At 37.6% G+C, this 7,225-nt stretch overlaps 1 protein-coding gene across 1 annotated transcript in view; it reads left to right on the top strand.

The window, feature by feature from the left end:
• ADAMTS6 (ADAM metallopeptidase with thrombospondin type 1 motif 6) overlaps positions 1–7,225 on the top strand; it is a 246,452-nt gene that overhangs the window by 37,909 nt on the left and 201,318 nt on the right.

The following is a 7,225-nucleotide window of genomic DNA, read 5'->3' as shown; positions in this document are numbered from 1 at the left end:
TGAGAATTAGGGTTTACCTATTTTGACGAGGAGGAGGAGTTTCTTGCTGTAGAAGTCATTGTTGGTATAAATTCAGAAAAGTAGATAATTGCAAATATCAGCCTTTCTAAAAGTATTCTGTCATAAACAGTTGCATTTAAAGCAGGGTTAGAAATTTTGTTCTCAGATTTTACTGTTCTTCTCTTGATCATGACAATAGTATTTGCATGGGGCAAAAGCTTTTCTTCACAACAGAAATAAGAAAACAAAAGAGAAAACTAAAAACTTACTGCTATCAAGTAGTAAAATACTTAAGTAGAAGAGCATAACTAGGAAGTACTAAATCAAGAGCTCAGTAATTCCTTTAATAAAAATATATACTGCAGTTACTCAGTTTTTATATAGCAGAATATTGGTCCATCCTGTTAAGTGTAAGCAGATCTAACTAATTGGTAAACGAGGGGAAAAAGAGAAAAGGCTACAACCTTGCTAAACTGTTTCCTTTTTAACCCTTACAAGTGCTGGATAACTACCAGAATGATTTTTGTAGACAAAAGCCTGCTGTTTTGGATCTAGATAGTACTAGGGACAACACAGTTGGCTGTTAAGTATTTTGTCTTGGTTAACCTGAATTACTCTTGAGGAAAATAGTTGAATAGAGATTTATAGAGATGAGCAAGCACTTCTGAAGAAGCATAGTTAAAATGTAACTCTCCTGAATGTGTTATCACGGTTTTCTCAATGCAGCTGATAGGTCTGAATTCAGTACCATAATTTAATTCAGTTTTGCAGTTCCCATGTAATAATGCTTATGACACAGTTGTTTGAACTTTTATTGCTACTGTAGTGGATAAATTTGTATTTAAATTCTTTTCAGCTAAGAATACTTTGAAGAGAAAATTGCTGCTTTCAGGATTTCCTTCTTTAAAAAAAAAAAAAAAAAAAAAAAAGAGACGTACAGGTTGGCCTCACTGGAGCCATCTATCAGTGTCACGTTTTCCTTGTCCTCAACCATGCTACTTGGCTGCTGTGAAGCTATATGTTGTTCCATGGTTTCATGTGTTGTACATTAACTGAAATGAAAGTTAATTTCATTGTGGAGTGCTGTTTAGTTATCATCTTCAGTGCCTATAGCTGTCATCAACTTTTAAGTGTTTCCTCCTGGTATACCTACTTTGTATTAAGGCAGACTCAGATCTTTGGGCACACCATGAATGGGACTTTTGAGTCCTTTATGGTCATGTTTCTTGGGACTGCAAGTGTAGGTGTCCACTGCATCTGCTAGAAGGGTTAGGCCATATGCAATCGAGGTTTTTGTCATGCTCTAGAAGCAACAGTGATCCCATAAGGCTTTCTTTCAAAGGAGCACGGATCACTCAAGCAGGTGTGGTGGTTGGCTGGACTCAGTATGATCTTCTGCTGTAAAAAAAAATCCTCTGTCATTGTGTTGACAGGGTGCACCAGGGCACTGTTTATAGGAATTAACACTAAATTCAGGCAAATCCATCAGTTTTTTTTAAACGATTCCTACTGGCAAATATCTTGTTCTAACCAGCAGCTTTATAACATTTTTTAATAAAGCAAGTAGCACTTTAAAACAAACAATAGTGTCCTGAATATTTAATGATAGTTGAGAAAATGTTGTGTTCGAGGCATTTGTTACATTTTTTTTAGTCTTATTTTTCATGTGTAAGAGACTGACAGTCATGTTCTGCATAGTTTTCGATTAGTATCTGTCAAAAAGGCAGTAATTTTAAGTTCCTCGTAACTCTAAAACAAGTAATAGTCTTAAGTGACAAATGCTGCTCATAAGCAGAATGTAAGTATTCTGTTTATTTCGCTTCCCTGCTAGGTTTCAGTATTGCCAGAGGAGTCAAATTTCAGGGTGAGCAGGTGAGACCATGGTTTAATTAATGTAAGTTCTACAAAGTCATACAACACCAGTGCAAGTGGGGCTTTCTCTGTGTTAGTATTATAGAACTGATGAGCCATTAGTTAACTTCTCTCTCACCGTTTCCTGTTTCAGCTTTTCTTCCCTAGAATTAAAGGCTGCTACTGAAGTTTCACTGCAGCAGTTTGCATCTGCTGAGCCCTGATTATTCTAAAAATTGTCTCAAGTTTTGAGGAATGCTCTGTAATCCAGTGAGCAGTTGTGAGAAAATTGAAGGTCTTGTCCGTCAGGCTTGTTGGCTCCTGAACTCATATTTACTATAGCAACTGTTACATATAAATGGATTGCAGCATTGGTCAACTCATGAAAGACTTTACAGAGAGTGATGTTTTGAGGAATTTGGGCGTTGGGTGTAAGTCAATGGGGCAGAGACAGTAGTAGCTGAGGAACTGCCTAAGCTGACTATGTAATCCTAAAGGAAGTGAAATAAGTGTGGTAGATGGGCTGAATAGAGAATTTCATCTTACAGAAAAGAGGTCTGTCGATTCCAAGGGGAGCAAGTCTTGAAGAAAAGTTTTGGATTGAGAAACAGTAAAGTTTAGCAGAAATGAAACTCGTACTTTTCTTCCCTATCTCTGTCTGCTGTCAGGTGTCAAAGTCTGTAACTGCTCAGACAAGTCTTCCATAGCAGTGGGTTTTCTAGAAAGTAGTGATTGTTAAGAAAGTGAAATAGAGATTAAATATCTTTTTGTATCTACAATATTCCCAAGGAAATATTTAACGTGAGGTGTAAAATTTTTCAGTGGCACATAAAGTTTCATCCATGAAATAATATTTGTCCTAGGAAGCACAGATGTCTCCAAGTAGATAAGAGAAAGAAGGGCCAAGAACTGTCTAAAAGCATGATCTTACATAGTCAGCAGGCTTCATGTTTATTTGATTTATTTCAAAATCAGTGTATGTATAAAGTACTCTGATAAATCTTCATATTTTTAAAATAAGCTTGCTTGGAAGCTGATTCTATCATAAAGCATCTAAATTTGTAGATTATAAATTGCATATAACAATATTTTTGAATCATATATAAATATATAATTTACAAGGTAATTTAAAAGGTCAGAGCTATCAAAAAAGATTAATATTCTAGGCTGCTGTCTTTTGAGTTCTTCTCGATGCAGCTCTGTAATTGCCTAGTTTTAAAATGTCCTGCTAGGTTCCATGATGTATTGTCTTGGGCCAGATCACTATTGTTTCATCCTAAAGAACATGCAAAGGGAGTGCAGCCTTTTTCCGATGATATAAAACTACACTGAAGTGTACAGCCAGCTGTAGACTTACTGAACAACCCTGAAAGTTTTTCAGAAGTTTTATTTTCTTCTACTTTGTGTTTTTAATATGAAATTATATCAATATTAAATTATTATTAAATTATATTAATATTTAATATATATGCATATATATTTAATATAATGTCTCAAAAGGTTAATAACAGGCAGAAATTTGAAAAAAGTAGCACTTTGAATGTGGAAGATAATTTATCTTCTGTAATTAAATTTTAACTGATGTTAACTGTTACTTCTGTAGCTGATGGACATCCCCTGTCTGAACTTCAGTGAGGCCCCATCTAGGCAGTCTGACATAAACAGATTCCTTTTTACAACTTCAGGGGAACTCCACTTGGATTCACAGATTTGTCTGAGCATGTCAAACTGCTGGATCCAGACCTTATATATGTTAGCAGGAGTTGGCAGTCTGTGGTGCATGGGTAACATAGGACCTCAAACAATCTGTTTAGATAATAGCCTTGAGAATGCTTCTTTCAGTAACTTACTTGGGCCATACATTATTTCTTAAACTCATGGTATTTTCTCACTAACTTTTTCTGGTTGTTCCTTAATGATATTTCTTATATTTTGGAGCAGAAGATTAATTCACAAACTGTTCTAAGTGCTATGGCAAAGCTGAAAAGAACAAACAAAAACAAGCAAAAAAGTTCAACCCTGCCAACACATTTAATTTCTTTTAATGCTTCAATACATATTCCTTTTAATGCTTCATAAGTCTTTATTGCAGTCCCTCTTTTCAACTGAAATATTGTTTTGCTCAAACAAAAGATGATAAGCCAAAAAGGAGATTTAGAATGTTGTTTTGGGTAGAATAGTGTAACTCCCTCTATTTATTAATAGTGCATTATGGAACGCATATAGAGCGGAAACATCTCTAGCCATATGCATTTTCTAAACTCAAAATAAATACTGGCATTCACTGGAATGGGTATTTCTTATGTGCAGATTTACAAATGTTTCTTAAAATTCGTGCACATTGAACTAATACAAATGGTGTTGTTAATAATGGAGTAACAATTGGGCTAGCAAGGGAAGTTAATATATGTTATGTACGCAGGGCTTTTGTGAAGTGTATTTGCAGCTATATGCAGGGCAAGTGATTTTCCAGTGTTGATCGTGTCACTTAGCTAGCTTCAGCAACAGACTGCATGTACATTCTGATTACCTGGTAGCAGGTGTAAGTTAAAATTTATTTGCAATTCCTTGGGTAAACTAACACTTATAAATATATTTTTAAACCCAGAATAATGTTTGGGCAGCTGAGATGAGATAATGATTTGACATAGGAAATTTGGTGATACTCACCTAGCCTTTTTCACTGCTTGTACCTAAAGGAGCTGCAGTTGTAATTTTGCATTCCTTCGTAATAGATTTTTCTTCTCTTAAACACAGTTTGCTTAGAAACTTAGTACTGCTATTAGCGTTGTTTATGTCATGTGAAATTACTTGTTCCCTCTTTTGTCATCTCACCACTTTAAAGTTTACTTACCTAGCCAGACTCAAGTACAGTTAAAGACCTCTCTGTTGCAGACACAGGGCCATGGCTTGAATGGTACCCCTGTCTCCTCAGACCTGGCACAAAGCACACAGCCTGATGGTGTTGGCTAGAAAGACTGCAGGACTCTATTTTCTGATGGGAATATAATACCAGAGCTTATAGTGGCTCAGGATTCACTTGAACCCAGATGTCTGACAGCCTGGCTGGATGCAGTCCAGATTATCAAGGCTCTTTCTACACATCTGGCAAACCTAGTTACATTTTGGTTTATATTGTCAAGGTTGCTTAAGCAGCCATTAAGTGACCTATTTTCTTAGTAATATTGTAGATTCCGAATATCAAGGCATTGTGAGAAAATTTGGTGTCCAGGTGTATACAGACCCTGATGTTAGTTCTTTAGTAAATACTTGAGTTCATAATAAAAAGTACCACAGAAGAGGAACACTTAATGCTGCAGTCTCTATGGGCACTAAAAAGCATGTAATTGAAAACTGAATTGTGTTCATACATACGTTTTTAAAATGTATGATGGGATTATATTGTTAAAACACAGTTCTTTCTGAAGTGTTATGCAGGCATTTTTATTCTATAAGGTCTATTTGTTACTGAATTCTGGATATTCCAGAAGTGAAGAACAGCAGAGAGCTGATGCAGAAAACAGCAGCAGAAAAGATCTGACCAAAAGTACAGTGATCTTAGAAACAGATTTGGGATATTTGGATCATCTATAGAGCAAGTGGTCTTAGGGGTTACCCTGGAGGTGTGTCAATGGAGAAAAAAATAACCCCTTTAAAACAACAACAACAACAAAAACTTCTGGAAGTGATAGGGTGACTTTTACAACCTTTTAGAAGTACTTTGAAATAACCTTACTGCACATTGCACTGTTAGGAGTGTTCAGATAACGTTAACGTAAATACATGTTAGCTTGAGTTACCTGTGAGCTATGTGTTGAATATCTTAACTCCTCAAATAATTATGAATTAAGGTGTAGTTAGGGATGCTTTCTTGTATTACTTTTGAGCACTGAAGAGAATGAGGTTGCTATCAGGAGATAACCAAGGGGAAATCATGCTTGATTAACCTCGTAGCTTTCTTTGATGTCACCACTGGCTGGGTAGATAGGGTGGAGGCAGTGGATGTTGTGTCCTTGACTTCAGCAAGGCGATTCACACCACCTCCCGCAACAACAGTGTTATGAAACTTAGGAAGTGTAGGATAGATGTATATATGGAGAGGTGGATTGACAACTGGCTGACTGGCAGAGTTCAGAGGGTTGTGATCGGCAGCACAGAGTCTGATTGGAGGCCTGTAGCTAACGGTGTTCTCCAGGGGTTAGTACTGGGTTAGGTCTTGTTCAACATCTTCATCAGTGTCCTGGATGAAGGGATAACAACAGTTTGTGATAGTTTGCTGGTGATACAAAACTGGGAGGAATGGCTCACACATCAGAAGGCCATTCAGTGGGACCTGCACCAAATGGAGTGTTGGGCAGGGAGGAATCTGATTAGGTTTAGCAAAAGCAAATGTGGAGTCATGCATCTGGGTAGGAATAACTGCACACATCAGTAGGGGTAGGGGCTGACCTGCTGGAGTTCTACAGAGAAGGACCTGGAGATCCTGGTGAACCAGATAGGCCTCGAACCAGCAGCAATTCTATGATTCTGTGATAAGGACAGTGGTATCCTGGAGGCATTAAAAAGATTGTGTCCAGCAGGTCGGGGGAGGTGATCCTCCCCCTCTCTTCTGCCCTGATGAAGCCATATCTGGAGTACTGTCTCCAATTCTGGGCTTCCCAATTTAAAACAGGCAGGGATCTCCTAGAAGGAATCCAGTGGAGGGCCACAAAGATGGCTGAGGGCCTGGAGCATCTCCTGCATGAGGAAAGGCTGAGTAACCTGGGTTTGTTCAGCCTGGGGATCTGATAAATGTTTATAAATATCTAGTGGGAGGTAGAAGACAAATGGATGAGGCCAGGCTCTTCTCAGTGATGTGTAGCAATAGAACAAGGAGTAATGCCCTGAAACTTGAACACTGGAAGTTCCATACATACATGCAGAAGAACTTCTTTATGGTAAGGGTGACAGAGAGCTGGAGCAGGTTGCCCATAGGGGTTGTGGAGTCTCCTTCTATGGAGATATTCATGATCCATCTGAACACTGACCTGCACAATCTATTGTAGGAATACCTGCTTTAGCAGAGGGGTGGACTCACTGATCTCTTGAGGTCCCTTTCAACACTGCAATTCTGTGATTCAGGGAACAGTCTTCACAGTGGCTTTAACGGTATCTCCATTGATTTGTAACTGATCAAATCAGAATATGAATGCAGAATTTAGAGTTTCCACTGAAACTACTGATCAGTAATTATTTCTTCCATAATAGAAAAGTTACACATTTAGAATTTCCTAGGTAGGCTTACTGAATTTTTTTAGTTAGAGATTATAAGTATAGGAGTCTCTGTTGGGCTTATTCTTTAATATTTCTGTACCCTAAATGATCCCAAAACTGT

The sequence above is a fragment of the Meleagris gallopavo genome, chromosome Z, assembly GCF_000146605.3.
Source record: "Meleagris gallopavo isolate NT-WF06-2002-E0010 breed Aviagen turkey brand Nicholas breeding stock chromosome Z, Turkey_5.1, whole genome shotgun sequence".
NCBI classification, from domain to species: domain Eukaryota; kingdom Metazoa; phylum Chordata; class Aves; order Galliformes; family Phasianidae; genus Meleagris; species Meleagris gallopavo.
Note: the sequence above shows the minus strand (reverse complement) of the source record. Positions and strands in the feature narration are given on the sequence as shown.